General features: G+C 35.9%; 1 pseudogene; it reads left to right on the plus strand.

Moving 5' to 3' along the window:
* The first annotated feature begins 7,384 nt into the window (after positions 1-7,384).
* Positions 7,385-7,971, plus strand: LOC136063984 (probable carbohydrate esterase At4g34215; annotated as a pseudogene).
* The last annotated feature ends 8,834 nt before the right edge of the window (positions 7,972-16,805 follow it).

The following is a 16,805-nucleotide window of genomic DNA, read 5'->3' on the forward strand; positions in this document are numbered from 1 at the left end:
GGGATGCGGTTGAGATAGGTTGGACTAAACCAGAGGCTCCTAAGGCCAATTGGGATAAGGTAGCTCTTGCAACAGCCAATGCTAATAGTAAAGTTTTAAATGCTATTTTCTGTGCTATGTCTCCTGATGAATTTCACAGGATATCTCACATGACTGTGGCTAAGGAAGTTTGGGAAATTTTGGAGACAACTTATGAGGGGACTAAGAAGGTGAAGGACACAAAGCTTCAAATGCTTACCACCAAATTTGAAAAGCTCAAGATGGGTTAAGATGAATCGTTTGATTCATTCTATAGGAAGCTCAACGAAATTGTCATTGCTAAACTCAATCTTGGTGAGAAGATTGAAGATACCAAGGTGGTGAGAAAAATTTTGAGGTCCTTGCCTGAAAGTTTTAGAGCAAAAGTCACAGCCATAGAGGAGAGTAAAGACTTGGATGAGATCAAAATTCAAGAGCTGATTGGGTCTCTCCAAACATATGAACTGGGACTGCCTTCCCACAAGATGAGTAAATCACTTGCTCTAAAACTATCACCGAAAGAATGGATGATCCCTCCGAAGAAGATGGAGTGGAAAGGAAGTGGCATATCTTGTAAAGAACTTCCGAAAATTTCTGAAGATGAAGGAACAGTGGAAACCATTTAATAGAGAAATTCTCATCTTCAAGAGGTGATAGAAAGAGTTTACGAGGAAAGAAGGGAAGGAGTCTCAATCTCCTTCAGACATTGTGTGCTTCGAGTGCAACGGACATGGACACTTCAAAAAGGAATGTCCAAATTATTTGAAGTCAAAAGGAAAGGTTTATGCCACTACTTAAGTGACTCAGACTCATCAAAATCTGACTCTGAAGAAAGCTGTGACGGAGAAGGAAATTACTCAGCATTCATGACCATTGCACATGTGGGATCTTCAGATGATTTGAGTACTCTTGTGAATGAGCTGGGTGAATGTTCTGATGAGGAGTCCATTGGGATTGTTGAAGAATCAGAAGCTGAAGAAGAAGAAGACGCATCCAGCCTTCAAAAGAATTACGCATTACTCCTTGAGAAATCAGGAGATATACAAAGGTGGCAAAGGCAGCCGTGAAGAAAATGAAGAGAGTTGAGGAAGATTTCAAAAGCCTGCTGGTCAGATATAAGGAGCAAAGTGGTGAGATTGAAGCACTTTAATGGTGAGCTATCAGAACTTACACAAAGGTGAGGTTTCTTGAGCAAGAGGTAGTACAAGCTTATGCCAAGGTAGATAGGGTCTCCTCCAGGAAGCTAGATGATGTTATTTCATCTCAAAGACATGCCTCAGACAAGTTCGGGTTGGGATATACCGGAGGGAGCAGCTCATCAGCCAAAGTCACCAAGGAAGTAAAGTTTGTGAAAAACAAAGAGACGGCTGTTGATAAGTCTACTCCAGAGATAGTTGAGGTTGAGAAGAAAAAGAATGTGGCTAATCAACGGATGTTTAACAAGTCCCGAAATCAATCTGAAGTCAGATTTGGAGCTAGAGGAAGATCTCTCCCAAGACAGCAGCAGGGTCCTAGAATAAACTATATTTGTCACTATTGCGGATTGCAAGGACACACTAGACCAAACTGTCAAAAGCTAAGAGCAGACAACAATGCGAGTGTACCTCGGTCCCGAGGAAGAAGAAATGACTTGAGGTCTTGGGGTGGTGAGCAATCAAGGAGCCAAAACCGTGATTCCAGAATGACGGACGTGATGAAAATGATTGGCGCCTTCACCACTTGCTTGGAGAGCTTCAACAGGAGGTTTGAAAGTCCTAACTCTCGTACCCGATCCGTCAAGGATATCACCCCAAACGCACGTGACGTGTGGGTGACAAAGGGTACTCATGCATAAGCATTATAACATGTCCATGCATCAATTCTTCCTATGCTTTGTGGATATGATTGGTTATTTGCGTTGTGTTTTTGAGTATCTGTTTAATTTGTGGTTTGTTTGTGTTTAAAATGCTTTTTCATTTTTCTTGTTTTTGATCATTCTTCTACTGCTTTTATGTCAAAAATCCAAAAACACATAAAAAGTTGAAAATCCAAAAAGTTTGATCACTTTGTTGAGTTTTGTCTCATAGCATGTTTAGCCTTGTACCTTTGTACTAATGGCTCTATGCATTTAACGAGCTTAGCTTGTCTCTCATGCACTCATATCATTGTGGAAGAAATTCTGAAATCTATGTGATTGTTGTAAATAGATCTTCAACCTTGTCATGAATGATTAGTGAATGGTTTTGTTGATCTTGAGACATGCATAGACTCATGCCTATATATCTTCCCACTCTTTATTTTTATGCTTTAAAAGAGCTCTCTAAATGTAAATCTCCAAATGAAAAGAGATATAGAGCTGCAAAAGCCTGTCGCACATACTAGTATTTGACTAGGAAAAAGGGAAAGCGACCAAAATAAAATGTATGAAAGATGCCCAAAAAGCCAAAGGCTAACTCATTAATTGAAATATCAAAAATTTCAGGCATCTATCTCACAATGAGAGTTTCTTTGCTCAAAAATGGCAAATGATATGTTGAATATGGAGCCAAATGAAAAGCTTCAAAGAATTGTTATCAAGTTCTTGTGGGAGGTCATATATGCATGCTTCTATAATTGAGATAGGTCACATTATCTAGTGCTAGTTGTGTATGCCTTGATTGAATTGATCATTGAAGCTTCACATTGGACTAAGGACTATCTCATTTTTGATATCCACACACAACACATAAGTCTATGTTCAATGAATGCCATATTCATTTGTGTGATTGTACTTGATTAAATGTGTTTTCACATGCTCAATCTTTGTTGGTCAAACACAAAAAGATTTTTGAATGTTTTGATTTGTTTTTGGAAAGTACTTTGCTTTTACAAAAATGCAAATTTTTTTTTCAAAAACAGTGTTGCCCTGTTTTGGCGACTAAGTCGCGGGTTGGCACAGTCGCAAGCCCCAGTCATGAGCTCAATCAGAGATTTTTCGCGGCTTACTAGCGAGTCAGTATTCTAGTCGCGAAAAAGACTTAGAAAATTTTTAAAATTTGAGTTTTGCTCTATTCGCGGCTCATTTTGGCAGATTGTTTGCGAGTGGAAAGTCCAATCGCGAGGGTTACTCAGAGATTTTCACGGCTCAGCTCGCGACTCCTTTACGGCTAAACCTTCTAGTCGCGAAAAACACTTAGAAAATTTTTCTAGAATCTTACCTTCACAGTGTTTCGCGGCTTGCCCTGGCGACTTACTGGCGACTTGGTTAAGTCGCAAAAAACGCGTGTTTTGCGTTTTGAAGACAGTTTTTCAAATTGCTTTTCAGTTTTCCCTCGATTTTCAGTGACTATTCATTATCTTCTTCACTCTCTCTCTCAAACCGTTCGTTTCTCACTAAAAAATCTTTCATCTCTGCATCATTTCTGCATAAATCTCCAAGAATAAGGTATGAGTTTTCTTTCCCTCATTTCATTCTTACTATGTTAACCATTACCTTCTTGTGTTGAACATTGCACATGTGTTCTGCGATATATTGTGTTCAAATATGGGTTTGCCTAAAATGGTGATTTTGTTTGTTTGAGGTTATTTTCTTTTGTTGCTGAGTTTATTTTATATCCTGTTTGTGCTTCAACATGTTTGTCTCTAGTCTGAGCATTGTTCGTTTGATAGAGTTTCTCTTTCTCTTTAAACATATGGGTTTGAGATCTATGTGGTGCTCTCTGTATGTGGTCGTGGGTCATTTGTCTATGGTTCTGTGGTCTTTATAGTTTTGTGCTTATGTGTGGAGTGTGTTTCTTTTTAGCCATCTGTTTTCTTGTTGTTGATCTGATTCTTGTGTTTGTGATTAAAGTGAAATTTTCTCGCATTCTTAACTGAATCTAATCAAGTTGCTGTTGATTTCCTGTGGTATTGCATTTGGTACTTTTCTGTGTGTTTGCTATCTTACAGATGTCTCGACAATGCTCGAAAGGAAAAGAGGTGATGTCAGAAGAAGAAACAGTGCCTATTGCAAAAAGAACACGGTCTTCCTCACAGCCATCTACTGAACTCAATATTGAGTTATTCAGAACTCCTCAGCACCAAGATGCCTACTTCAACATTTTTGATCGGGGAACTCCTATAGTGGAACGGGAGGTCAGATTTGACACTTTGGACACAACTTTTGTCCCTCGGATCTTCGAGACAAAAGATTGGGCAGCATTATTCAGAAATTTTGTTGATCCGATGATTGAACTTGTGAAGGAATGTTTCGCCAACACAGTTGATCTTGAGAGTGAAATACATTGTCTGGTAAGAGGAACGGAGTTCATCATTAGTCCAGACACCATAGCTGAACTTCTCAAAATCACACGACCTGCGGATGCCGACCTTACTCTGTATGATGATCGTACTCCAGTGATTCAGGACGTTCTCCAAATTCTTGGTCCTGACCATGACATTTCCAGCACAGGCACATTAATTAGTACTACCAAGCTTTCACTTGAGTTGACAACATTGAAGCTGATTATGTTTTCAAACCTTTATCTGTTGACCAACACGGTGTATATAAACCTTGGAATGGCTCAATTTCTATGTGATCTCATCACAGGCACTACCATTGACATCTGTGCCCATATTTCTCACATCATAAGAAAGACAGCAACCAGAACAGTAGCACGAGGGTGCCTTCCATTTTGTAGTCTTATTATGAATTTCGTTCTACGTGAAGGTGTTACTCCTCCCTCAATTGGGAACATGATTGCTCGTCCTCGACCAATCTCTATGTTCACTCTATAGGCCAGCAAGAGTCATTCATCCAAAGCTCCAAAGAGTGCACATCTATTTTCTTCTGCTTCCTCTACTTCTGAACAACCAGGCACTACACAACCACAGTCTGCCCCTCAGCATGACAAGTTGCAAATGCTTTTTGATAACCTTCACAAACGTCTTACAGAAATGGAAAGACCCTCAGAGATGGCCAGAAAGAGCAGTCGGAGAGATTGGTTGTCATGCAGGACCAAATTGATGTGTTAGCAGCTCAAGTTGAGGGCATTTTCACAAAGCGGAAACAATGACCCTTTGGCCATTCCGATCAAAAAGGGGGAGAATTTTTGGGGCAGCTCTTGAGGGGGAGTGCTCGTTTTGAGGGGGAGATTTCTTCATCATTTTTTTCAGTTGTTTTTTTCTGTATATAAAACTTTGATAACTCAAAATACTGTGGTGGAAGTTGTTTATTTCAGCACTTATATAGTATGATGTTATTCAGTTTCAGCACTTTATGTTGTTATTTGTACCCATTGTTGCTTTTGTAAGTTTTGAGGGTTGTTTCCTGTTCTTATGCACATTTGTAGCCTTTTATGGTTTGTGTCATGTATTTGCAAAACTTTGCATATGCAGCATTTGTGCTTTATGCTTTGGTACTTGTTAATGCCTTGCATTATCTTAAGTACAACACTCTTGTGCTCGTGTAGGATTGTTCCTAGATGCATATATGTTTGTATGCATTGGTTGAGTGTTGGACTTGCAAATGATACTCTTCAATTGAGTTTATCATTTTTGCATGTCTGGATGTTCATTCCTTATGTGAATGAACATAGTAATCACTTTTGGTTAAGTGACTACTGTTGTTGATCTTGCCATGAATTACTGCTTTTATGCTTATGTTCTGTTTTGCTTGATCATGCTTATTTTGCTCCATATGCATATTAAGTTTTCTGCATACAATGATATTGCTATGTTATTGTCTTTCAAGAGTTACTTATTCATATGTTCAAGAGCGTTTCAGAATCTAGAGTTAGGTGTGAGTGAGTTTTCCAACTGTTCCCAACTCACGTTTAAGTCTAGAGTCTATTGTAGGGTTTTGTCACGGAATAGCCAAAGGGGGAGATTGTAAGGTTGAATTTAATCAACCATTTAATTGGCTTTATTCCGTGACCAATTTGCTGTAATTTAGCACTTAGTAACCCTATATTTAGGTAGGAAAATTGTAAGGGTAGTGTGTGAGAAGATGTGAAGAAAAGTTCAAGAGTGTGCAAGAAAAACAGAGGTTCGCGACTAGGGCTCGCGGGTGGATCGCGACTGGCAAGCCGCCAAAAGCTGGCACGTGAGAGACACACTGGGAAGTTGAAGGGTCGCGCCAGCTGTCACGCTACAGGACAAAAGTTCCAGACTGGCTAGGCCGTTACGTCGCGACTTGGACAAGCCGCGAGACCAAGTCGCCAACTTGCCCTGTTTGGCAAAAAATGACGTTTTGCATTCCCTTCTCACCCTACTATATATACACCCTTATACCCATCATATTGTGAAAGCTTCCAGAGAAAATTTTGTGAGAGAAAATCCTAGAGAAAAATAAGATTGCCTCATCCCCAATCTTCATCTAAAGAGACACTACAAATTCCTCTACTCTCTTCCTCTCCATTGTCATACCCTTAAGAGGTTATTTACCAAACTCTTATCTCACCACACCCACGTTTGTGAGAAGGTCCATTTGGTGCTTAGGGAAGCAATTTAGGAAGGAACCAACATACATTGGTTGAAGCTATGGTCAAGTAGCGGAATTTGGGAAACTAAAGAAGAAATAGGTTCGGCGTAACCTCGTTGGAGCAAGAAGCTTGGAGGGCTTAGGTACTTGGGTAGATTAGGTTTGAAGGGTCTTCTGCTGTTCATGTATCTCAACTATATTCTTTAGTGGATTTTATCACCGCTTGGAGGGCGGCAGAGAGGTTTTACGCCGAGGACTTCGGTTTCCTCTTCGATAACACATCGTGTGTTGTCCGTGTATTTGCATCTCTCTTTCCTTTATCTTTGCCTTATATTTACTGTTGTGGATGTGTTTATATTTGGCTTAGATTGTTTTATCAATTCTGTTATAAGCTTGTTATCATATTCCGCACATTAATTGTTTGATATAAAGCTTGAATTGGAATTTTTGTATCTGGGGGTCTAAACGTTCAAGGGTGTTTCATACCCATATTGAACTTTCAAAAACATGTACAAGAACAAGAATTAATGATTTTTGGAACATAAAGTGGGCTTCAGCCTATGTCAATAGCTTATAAATAATACTTTTTTTTCCAGAAGAAACTTACAAATAATACTTCATCTAATTGTTATCACTTAAATATATCACCCTATACGTTTATTAGTGATAATATTTGAGGTGCCATGTTTTTACTCTATAGCTGAAAGTCATGTAATTGAATTAACTTTTTTAATTGTTTACAATGCAGATATATATATCCAATCACCCTTACTTAACTACCAAATTATCAACAAAAAATTACATCACTCTATATGTAATTAACAATCATATATGAGGTATCATGTCTTTACTCTAGCTCCATTTGTAGTTCTCCTAAAAAGACATCCTTGAGGTGAACAAATTTAAGACATTTAAGACCTTTCTAGCTCCCAACTCTCTATAAAAAAAATGTCTCTAAACATTTTTCTAGCCTCATCTATTGTTCAACCTCAAGAACTCAACCCCAAAAACATATTTCTTTTGGCTGGGCAAAGCAACATAGCTGGGCTTGGTGGGATTAACAACAACACGTGAGACATGAAAATCCCCCCAAAAGCAATCCTAGCCCTTTTATTCTACGACTTAGTTCCAACAAGACCTAGGTTGTAACTCATGAGTCATGAGCCTCTTCACAAAGACATTGACACAAGAAGGATCTGTGGAGTTGGACTGGGCATGCCTTTTGCTCACGAGGTTTTGGCAAAGGATCCCAACTTTGGGGTGATTGGTCTTGTGCCCTGTGCCATTGGAGGGACTATGATCACCAAATGGTGGGCCAAGGGGACTATTCATTAAAAAGATTTGGTGGAAAGAGGTAATGCTTCCTTGAGGAGTGGTGGCAATATCAAAGTACTTCTATGGTACAAGGGGAATCTAATATTCAAAATCAAAAAGATGCCAAATTATATTAGGAAAGACTCTATAAGTTCTTCACTGACATTAGGAGTGATCTAAACTCTCCTAATCTGCCTATAATAAGCACTATACCAAAATAAGTCTATAACATCATATTTTAATACAACAAAATATATATATATATATATATATATATATATATATTAGACAAAATATTAATTATGGTATAGTCCTCACATAAATTTAGACACATGGCTCAAAATTAGATTCTAATTTGAAATTCTAATTAAATTTTCTCTGAGCTTTACTTATTAATATATATATATATATATATATGGGCGAGCTTTGGTTCTTGGGCCCAAAAAATGAATGGACTAAGGACCAAAGAGCCCAATACAATGAATTCGTAGAGAGTGGACTTAAAAACTAGGTTTCAATGGATCAAACAACACGCACAATGAATCAAAGATAGTAAGAAAGTGAAGGAAAACAAGCTTTGTGCTAAGAAAACATTCCTTGGCTAAATCCGAAAAGAGTGGTCCTTATGTATATCTCTCTTAAACTTGGATACAATTTCAGTTCTTGTTACTACAGTGTTTCTCTACTAATTTTTGGTCCCGTTTCCCTAAAGAGTCTCTCACATTATATATATCTCCCTTCAGGGATCTTGGCCCTCCATTTGTTGATCGTCCAAGCCACTACTTGAGTGTTTGCCTATCAGACACCTTTCCAAACCCCTTGTGAGTTGCGGTAACCAAGACAGCACTGTTCACGGGTCTTCTCCACATAAATGCAGTCAAGAGGTTTGGTGGGATGCATTAAATGTGAAGGCAGTCACCATTCCTTCAGTCATGTCGGGGCTAACCCTCTCTTCGAAGCTCTTTCTCGACACTAGGACCTCCCCTGGAAACGTGCCACTGATGTGGTAGGGGTGTGCATTGGTCGGGTTGGGTTGGGTTAAGGGGATTTTTTGACCCAACCCACCATGATGGGTCAAAAAAAATTCAACCCAACCCAACCCATCACATAAATCCAACCCAACCCACGTGGTCGAGTTGAACCCATGAGTTGGATAAATTTTATTTATTTATTATTATTAAATTGAGTAGAAAAAAATATAAATATAAATATATTAAAAAAAACCCAAAGATTAGTATCAATGTAATTCCTTAAAGGCAAAAAACATTAATGACTAAACAATAATAATAATTTACTAGGGTTTGTGTAAACTAATTGGTTTTTATAAAAGTTAGGAAGAGCTGGTTATTTTAAAAAATTTATTAATTATATAATATATNTCGCATTTACAAGTTAAAATTGCTGCAATAGTCATTTAAGTGTTAAATTATTACATCAACAATAATAATTACAATAACTTATAATTTTCGATTGCAATAGAAGCTTTAATATATTAAGAAAAATTGTTGCAATAACTTAAAATGAAGAAATCATTGCAATAAATTAATACAAATTATTTTACAATCTATTGCAATGGAAATTTCAAACTATTAGCTTATTGCAACAAAGTTATCATTCCAATAATTTGATATTAATTCTTTTATAATCTCTTACAATGATAAACATGAAATTACCACGAATATATTATTGCAATAACCTAATATTAATTATTTTATAATCTATTGCAATGACAAAATGAAGTAATTATCCATTACAATAAAGGTATTATTACAATAATTTGATCCAACTTATTTCGGTCAATTATTTGCAATCTATTGTAATAAGAATCGTGAAGTAATAGCCTATTGCTACAAGAAATTTAAAGCAAATATATATATATATATATATAAGCATGGATACATTTAAAATTAAATACAATTTTCATTATAAAAATATAAATAATTAGTGAAATTACTAATAAAAAAATAGCATGTAACACATGCATACGTATGAATACATTTAAAATTAAACATAATTTTTATCATAAAAATATAAATAATTAGATAAATTATTTTAAAAAAATTAAAAGTAATTAGTCACATATTAAAATTCTTACCTAAATTTATACTACTTATAATCATTTTTTAAAAATTTTTAATAAGATAGAATATATGGTTGATCTTTGTTGTGTGGTGATTTTTATTGAGTATATGTGATTGATTTTTTTTTTTTAATTTTATAGTTCATTAATATTAGATTTTTAGTATTTTGCACTCATAAACTCACTTGACACAAAGATTAAACAGCTTAAATGGACATATGACACAAACTTAAGTAGATAATTATGGTATAGTCCTCACATAAATTTAGACACATGGCTCAAAATTAGATTCTAATTTGAAATTCTAATTAAATTTTCTCTGAGCTTTACTTATTAATATATATATATATATATATATGGGCGAGCTTTGGTTCTTGGGCCCAAAAAATGAATGGACTAAGGACCAAAGAGCCCAATACAATGAATTCGTAGAGAGTGGACTTAAAAACTAGGTTTCAATGGATCAAACAACACGCACAATGAATCAAAGATAGTAAGAAAGTGAAGGAAAACAAGCTTTGTGCTAAGAAAACATTAAAAAATTTATTAATTATATAATATATTTTAAATATATATATTAAATATATGGGTGGGTCTGGTCATGTTTGGAATTTTATGACCCAAACCCAACCCGACTCGCTATCAAAAAAAAATTTGTGGCCCAACCCAACCCACTAAGCCTTAAAAACCGACCCAACCCGGCGGGTTGGGTTGGGTTGGGTTGGTTTTGGCGAGTTGGCTACACACTCCTAGACGTGGCCTTACCGTTCAAGGGGGTGATCTCCTCGGAATGGCATGGCCTCCTCGGCCCTATGTATGACACACAGCAACATCACTTTATCAAATTTCTGTACCCCACAATATATATAGATTTTTTTGCAATATCTCACATCAACTATTGCAATGATTCTAATATTATTGCTTGGATCGATTTTTTCAGGTATAAACGGTTTTTCATTTTATTTATTTTTATTTGTTTTTAATATGCAGCAAATCTTGTTTGAAAGCAGGTTTATTTAGAGTTTGTAATATAATATATAGTCATGTGGTGAAATTATATGTTTTACTATTTGGATTCAAACTTTTAAATTGTTTTTCGAATTTCCAAAGATATCCAAATGTTGACCATTTTTTTTTATTCCACTTTTGCAAATTAAATGTTAATGAGATCCAAATGTTGAACATCCAGATTTGCATCGGGAAAACATAAAAAAGTGGAATTCAGACTTTCAAACTCCAAAAATGTTTTGCATAAAAAAAAATTTTAAAAATATTATGGATCTATAATTTGTTCCCTACAAACCCCAAAAATTTAAATTATTTTGCAATTAACAATTTTACCAATTTTTTCCATACTTCCCTTGATACATTTAAATTTGCCTACAAGCAATGGATCCAAAATATTTAGTAAGTGCTTATCCAAGTTATAATTACAAATACAAATATTATATAAAACATATACCTTATTATGAGCTATATTATCCAAGCTTATATTCAATTTTTAGGCAATTTTAAGTTAGATAATATTATTTAGCAATTTTTTTTTTTAAAATGTTGTATAATTATCTTCTTCGAAGACAATTTTAAGAATTATCTAAAACTTAGTAAAAAATTGTCAACGTTATCAGCAATATGACTTAATCCAATGTGTGCTTCCTCGTGATTATTGAAGTTTAGTCTAATACAATTATGTATTATGACATGTCTTTAATTAAAATTAGACGAATGTTAACAAGCACCACAATGTGTGCATCCTCATACTTATTTAAGTTTAGTCTAATACAATTATGACATGTCTTTAATTAAATTAAGAATAGGGCTGATGCTCTAATGGCAAGAGGTGGGCCTCAGGTTGTGAGTAATTACGATGATACCGAAACCTCAATTGATGTACCCAAAGTTTTCATCTGCCCCATATTTCAAGTTCGCCTTTTAACCACTTTCCAAACCAATTTCAACATGGACATGTAGACTTAGAACTTGGGACAATGTTTGGGCCTAACCTGGGCCCACTTTTTCTCTACAAGATTGAAACTTTCACAGGAGATACACACACTCTCATGGTATTGCCATTCACTTAAAAGGACATAGCATGAGTCTAACACTTTAGTGCACTGAATCCGATACGATAACATTGAATTTGATACAATATGGACTCATGTTATCAAGTGTTTGCTTATGTTATCATGTGTTTGCATTGTGTTAAGTTTAGTGCATAGGAGTATTAGATCTAAATTTTACCCTTTCAAGAAAAAATAAAGCATAGAAGTAAAAATGCTTTGTTTTTTTAATAGGAAAAAAATGCTTAGTTGGTAAAGAGTAAACAACCAAAGTTGGAATTTTATTATTATTATTATTATTATTATGTCAAATTAGGAGGTTTGGTATGATGGATATTGGGACAAATAAGAAAGTAATAATGTTTCAATCAACCCATATATCCATTGTAATTGATAAATGGGATCCCTATATTTTGGGTGCAGGATAATAATAAAGGACCCACATGTGGCAGCAGATGGATTTTCATATGAGCTAGAAGCCATAAGTGAATGGCTATCAACAGATTCAATGTGGAAACAAGAGGAAAACAAAACTTTAAAAAGGTACAAAAATAGCTATTAGAAAGAATATTTTACTATTGATATAACAAGCTAAGTCATGCGGTGTAACTTATTATTAGTTTTCTCCAAAATTTTAATTAGTTTACCAAGAATCTTGTAGCTTTTTTTTTTTAGAGAGTTTCAACCAATGGCGTCCGCTCCTGATGATTGAAGCTCTCAAGTCAAAAGAAGAATGTGTTGGTTAAATCTGATTTTGTATCTCATACAAAATACATAGCAGAAGCAACAAACAAAGATCTATTTCATTCATGATTGATAACTTGCACTATATAAATTCTAGAATTTAAGAACAAGATAGCATACCTTGGTGTGGAGAAATTCAAAAACAAAATATTATAAGTACTTGGGAACACTTTTAATCTTCACTCCAATTCCACTTTACGCCAAAAGTGTGGTTTCTCAATCAATTTCCAAGGGAGAATAATTGAGTGGTTTCACTCGCACATACACACCACTTCACAATGGTGTCTCACTTTTTTTCTAATAAAATTCTGTATGTCTCTCCCTTTATATATAACTGATTATCTAATTGGGCCGGCCTATTGGACCTTTCCAATTGGGCTTTAATGTGTGGCTTGGAGTAGGACCAAAAGGACCAATAAGACACTAGCTCCAATGGGCCTTGGGCTTTTCTGTCAACTCTTGACAAGTCCAAAGTTACCATTAATTATATTTAATACCACTATATAAATATAATTGCACTCTAGGCCTTATTAATAAATTATATCCCAAGACTTTATTATACATGCAACCCCTTCATAAAATATTCGTAGTAATTCAAAGTCATAAATATAGACTGTCACTTTGAAGATTACTACATCTTAATCCTTGAGTACCCGGTTTAATCCTTTTAAGTTATTCATTACATATTTATGAAATCCAATTTCATAAATATATATTTTAGTAATTTCTTACCAAAGTGGTTAGGCCTAACTCTCTGAATAACTAAACTCATTAAACTTATCTCAAGGGAATATTTTAAATCTCTATTAAGAGACTATGAATTCCATCTTGAAAATATATGTTCCATCAACACGAAATATGGCTGCTCAACATACTGAGGTTTTGACCGTTACTTTAGTTCTCACTCCTGATATATCAAAGCAACCTACACTTCATGATTAGGTCCATTATTCTCTCAGGATTAAGAGTTCATGCAAATATAAGTCGTGAGATTTATTATTCAATTGACAGTCGTTAGGAGAATAATAAATCTCACAGCAGTCCAGTTCAATATGTCTTAACTCTTAAAACATATTAACACATCAACTAGAAGTCTCCACTTCTATGATCAAGACAAATCATCTTAGTTGATATGTTATAGTCTTCGCAGATGAAATGCCCAATTTCATCACCGACTATGAACTAAAATTCTGAGTTTACAAAGAACTTGTGACTTATATCTTCTGTGATTAGATCACGTAAATCACATACAATGCATCTCATGGACTAAATGATAATGTCCGAATATTCATGTTACTATTATTTTAGGTAATAATAAAACAACTTTATTAATTACAATATCAAGTCATACATCATGTCATACATAATATCATACATAGCCTCATACAATAGGATTTAAGGGCACTAATCCCAACAGAACATATGTGGAAGCAAAGGTCAAGAAATAGTTGACTAAAAGAGGGAGATCACAATACCAAATTCTTTCACTGTAGGGCCAACCAAAGGAATAAAAGGAACCACATTCTGGGATTATCAAATGAAGCCGGGGTCTAGGTGGAAGATGAAGACCAACTAGGTAAAGTAGTTGAAAACTATTTTGAGAAGATGTTCACCACGTCAAATCCGTCTGGTTTTGATACTATTCTCAATGGGATCCAACCAATTGTTACAGCTGAAATGAATGAGGCATTAACCTATGAGTATAAAGTTCAGGAAGTGTAGCGAGCTCTGAAACAAATGGCGCCCCTCACTAATCCAAGGCCTGATGGGATGTTGCCAATCTTCTACAAATCTTTGGCACATAGTGGGGGAGGATGTTATCTCCACAGTCCCTACAGCACTTAACTCAAGTACTGTTCATGAATCCCTTAATTCCACCTTCATTGCTCTTATCCCCAAAATCAATAATCCAAGAAAGTGGCTGACTTCCGACCTATTAGCTTATGTAATGTAAGTTATAAACTTATTGCTAAAGTGTTGGTCAACCGAATGAAAGTGGTTCTTTCACATGTTGTGTCCGATTCCCAAAGTGCATTCCTCTCTGGGAGACTTATTACTGATAATATACTAGTGGCATTTGAAACCCTTCATTACCTTAAAAGAAAGACTTAAGGGAAGTTAGGTTACATGGCCTTAAAACTTGACATGAGTAAGGCATATGACCGGGTATAATGGATTTTTTTGCAAAAAATCATGATACAATTGGGTTTCTCAGATGTATTTATCAACCTGATCATGGCATGTCTCTCCTCTGTGTCCTATTATGTTTTACTCAATGGTCAACCTATAGGAAATATAAAACCTAGCAAAAGGCTTTGACAAGATAACCCTTTGTCTCGATACTTATTTCTTTGTGTGCAATGGGGTTGCAAAGCTTACTGAAACAAGCAGAAGTGAATGATGATATTAGGGGTGTGTCTATTTGTTGCAATAGCCCTCGGGTTTCATACTTATTTTTTGCAGATGACAATGTCCTATTTTGCCGGGCAAATGAAAGGGAGTGTCAAAAAATTCTTGAGATCTTGGCTGCCTATGAAAGGGGATCGAGGCAAAAAATTAATAGAGATATGACCAATCTGTTCTTCAATTCTAATACCCAGCAAGAGATGCAAGTTCGAATCCAATATCTTCTGGTGTCCTAGCCATCTGTCAATTTGAGAAATATCTAGGACCCCAACTTTGGTGGGTCGAGCCAAAAACAAAACTTTATTTATCTTAAAGAGAGGGTTGGAGGAAATTACAGGGTTGGAAGGAAAAGCATCTTTCCCAAGCAGGCATGGAGGTGCTCATAAAATCCATTATACAAGCCATACCAAGTTATACTATGAATGCTTTAAACTCCCCAAGAGTTTAGTGAAGGAATTGGAGGTTTCAATCCGCAAGTTTTGTGGTATTACAATGGGGGTAATAGAAAGATCCATTGGGTGAATTGGGAAAGGATGTGTGAAGCAAAAGAAGTGGATGGCATGGGTTTCAAGGAGATTGAGAAGTTTAACAATGCGTTGCTTGCTAAGCAAGTGTGGCGCATGATTAACAATCCTAGTTCCCTTTGTTATCGAGTTTTCAAGGCTCGATTTTTCCAAAGTATAGTATTCTCCAAGCAAAATAGTCCACCATTGGGTCATATGCATGGAAGAGTACACTAAGTGCATGTGATGTTATTCGTAAGGGGATAGTTTAGCAGATAGGGAATTGTCAATCTGCCTGAGTGAAAGAAGATAAATGGATCCCTAAACAATGTAACAGAGCACTTATCTCTCAGTTGCCTTTAATCCAAAACGGAACTGAGGTGAGCTCCCTCATCAATCAGGAGCTTGTATTTAGAAATATGATTTGGTGGAACAACTCTTTTTGCCACATGAAGCTTTAAGTATTTTGGGTATTCCTCTCAGTCCAAGAATGCCTCCTAATCGAATCATATGGGGTCTTACCCCTTTTGGTTGTTTCACTACTTCTAGTGCCTACAAGCTATTAGTTTCTTGTGATTCTTCTAACATTGCAAGTAGCTCTGACTTGTGGCCTCAGAAGCAATTCTGGAAAGGAGTGTGGAACTTGCGAGTTCCTAATAAGATCAAGCATTTTGCTTGGCATGCATGTAACAATGCTTTGCCAACTATGGTTAATCTTCATCAATGACACATCATTCCAAATGATACCTGTGAGATCTGCAAGGAACAACTTGAAAATAAGATTCATGCCTTATGGTTGTGTAAAGAAGTTGAAGTAGTGTGAGGTAATTTCTTGTGAGCTCACCACTCTGTAACAATGCCCCCCTCTAGCTTTTCAAAGTTACTAGCAACCTTCCTGTAGTTTCACGAAGACTTCAAGAAAGAAATTTTTATTTTGTGTGCCTGGAGTCTATGGAATCGCCACAATGCTTTACGGCTTGGACTACCAACACAACCATTGGCTAACATTATCTCTACTGTAGGCAAAATGCTCTAAGACTTCCTTGTTGCCCAGGATCCGAACCCAGATGTTCCTTCACAAACTCCCCAACAAAAATGGCATCCCCCTGACTCTCAAAACTACAAGGTAAACTTTGATGTGGTAGTCTTTAAAGCCATAAATTTTGTAGGTATTGGTGTAATTATCAGAGATTGAGAAGGTGAGGTGATTGGAGCTTTATCTCTTTCAATTCTCTTTCTTAGTCAGTTGATGACTTGGAAGT

Source organism: Quercus suber, unplaced genomic scaffold (assembly GCF_002906115.3).
Source record: "Quercus suber isolate HL8 unplaced genomic scaffold, Cork oak 2.0 scaffold_605, whole genome shotgun sequence".
In the NCBI taxonomy this organism is placed as follows: domain Eukaryota; kingdom Viridiplantae; phylum Streptophyta; class Magnoliopsida; order Fagales; family Fagaceae; genus Quercus; species Quercus suber.